The following is a 2,305-nucleotide window of genomic DNA, read 5'->3' as shown; positions in this document are numbered from 1 at the left end:
AAATCATCTGGAGTTGTTTTGTTTTCTAGAACAAAAGCATAATATAAAAAAAAATCAGTAACAGTAAGCTTGCATCTCATGAGAAAAAGTATCAAATTTAAATAAAACCTTTCTGTTTATGCTCCATGGCTAGAATAACATAAGTAAGGTTTTTATGGGAAGGGTTGTCGAATAACCTCCGGAGGGGGCTCATTCAATCGGAAATCGAACAACACAGTGCCCTTTTTAAGATTTTAACCTCTCAATTTTGAAAGTTTTTTTTAATAGATTTTAAATAGAATACAAATGACTTGTTTTTAGGAAAAACCAAGGCACAACCACACATGATACTGATACTTGAAACTAGTCGCATTTGTAAGTAGTTGCTGTTACAGTCGTGGGTATTCGCAGTTGTGCATTGTCATGGTCGAAAGCTGTCTAAGCCACAAGTATTGCAAGTATTCACCGTTGCAAGTAATATTTGTCCCACTCGCCATTTGTCGCCGTTCCAATTACAATAGCATTAGAAGTGGCTTTGAAACTGTTCAGCTAATAGCCTTAGCGATTCCTAAAATGTTGCAGATTCGGATACGATTGGATTCACATAGCATCTTTTGATTTAGTTCAGTATACTCCTGAAGATTTCATGAAGTTTCAGCACGAGATAAGGCCAAAATCTTAAGTTAGGACACCAACCTTCCATGCACGTGGTTCTAAAGGTGCCTAAAAACGTTTTTCTTTTTAATTAGCTTGAAACTTTTATGCCTCATTGTCAGGGCTAAGGATGCTACAGATGTTTGGTGGAATGGCAGTGTTTTGGGACCCAGAAAGAGGCCCTAAACAGTTTACACGCCGTGAGCAACGTAGATGACCTACATGACCAGACAACCGTCGAGGCTGCCCTCAGCGATCACATCAGCACTTGCCACCCGCACCAATGATTCCGAAGATGACGTAATTGACACAAGCTAATGATTTGTGCCTACTAGGGATTCCTGGTTCATGGGGATCCTTGCAGTCCCCAATCCTAACCACGGAAGTGGTTCAGCAGTTACCCGGTCCTCTCGGACAGGGAGGACACGCTAATTCTTCCGGTTTAGCGCGCGTGTTGTCCAGGACATCTAAAGCCATTACAGACCTGTTATTGCTCACTCTCATATGGCTAGACGCCGCTTGTCCCTCTAAGAAGAGCGATCCACCACTAGGATCCATTGTCTATTTAGCAGGCCAGAGTCTCGTTCGTTATCGGAATTAACTATACAAATCGCTCTACCAACTAAGAACGGCCATGCATCACCACCCACTGAATCAAGAAAGAGCTCTCAATCTGTCAATCCTTCCAGTGTCCGGGCCCGGTGAGGTTTCCCATATTGAGTCAAATTAAGCCGCAGGCTCCACTCCTGATCGTGCCCTTCCGTCAATTCCTTTAAGTTTTAGCTTTGCAACCACACTTCCCCCGGAACCCAAACACTTTGGTTTCCCGGAAGCTGCCAACGAAGTTATTCAAGTAAAGTCCGCGGATCGCTGGTTGGGATCGTTTATGGTTAGAACTATCGTGGCATCTGATCGCCTTCAAACCTCTAACTTTCGTTCTTGATTAATGAAAACATTATTGACAAATGTTTTCGCAGTTGTTCGTTTTGCGACAGTCCAAAAATTTCACCTCTAGTGTCGCAGTACGAATGCCCCTGTCTGTCTCTGTTAACCATTACCTCAAGTCCAGAAAACCAACATAATAAGACCGAGGTTCTATTCCATCATTCTAAGCTGTGATATTCAGGTGCAGTGCACCTGCTTTGAGCAATCTAATTTGTTCAAAGTAAACGTATTGGCCACCCAGGACACTCAGCTAAGAGCACCCTGAACGATCAAATGAATTGTCTAATCGCGTCAGTGACCACCGTGAGGTGGCACCACCCGACCGAGACCCATCTCAAACTACGAGATTTTTAACTGCAGTAACTTTAATATACGCTATTGGAAATCATTCAACCTAACAAAATAAAACAGAGGAAACAAAAAAAAACATCAACCGAAGGTAGAAGACCAAAAGGATGTGGAAGGGGTATTTTTAGAAGGTTATTCATCTTATAAATAAAAGGATAAGAACATGGGGGGGGGGATTTCTTTTACATATTTGGGAATGGGTTGTGTAATGGGTTCTGTTTGAAGGGGGGGCTGTTTGAAGAGGAGTTTTTAACGAAATTTTGTCAGAAATTAAAGAGTTGTTTTTAGAAAAATATCCCGTATTTTTTAACACTTCGTATTAGGACAACGGATAACTTATCTACGGATAAGTTTATATATGTTCTTATAGCTCCATTGC

At 41.6% G+C, this 2,305-nt stretch overlaps 1 pseudogene; it reads right to left on the bottom strand.

Moving 5' to 3' along the window:
- Nucleotides 1-883: 883 nt before the first annotated feature.
- LOC148940205 (small subunit ribosomal RNA) lies at nt 884-1,974 on the bottom strand (annotated as a pseudogene).
- Between the last annotated feature and the right edge of the window lie 331 nt (nt 1,975-2,305).

Source organism: Artemia sp. Qi Xiang Cuo, chromosome 20 (assembly GCF_049724085.1).
Source record: "Artemia sp. Qi Xiang Cuo chromosome 20, ASM4972408v1, whole genome shotgun sequence".
NCBI lineage: Eukaryota > Metazoa > Arthropoda > Branchiopoda > Anostraca > Artemiidae > Artemia > Artemia sp. Qi Xiang Cuo.
This window is presented reverse-complemented; position numbering and strand designations above follow the sequence as displayed.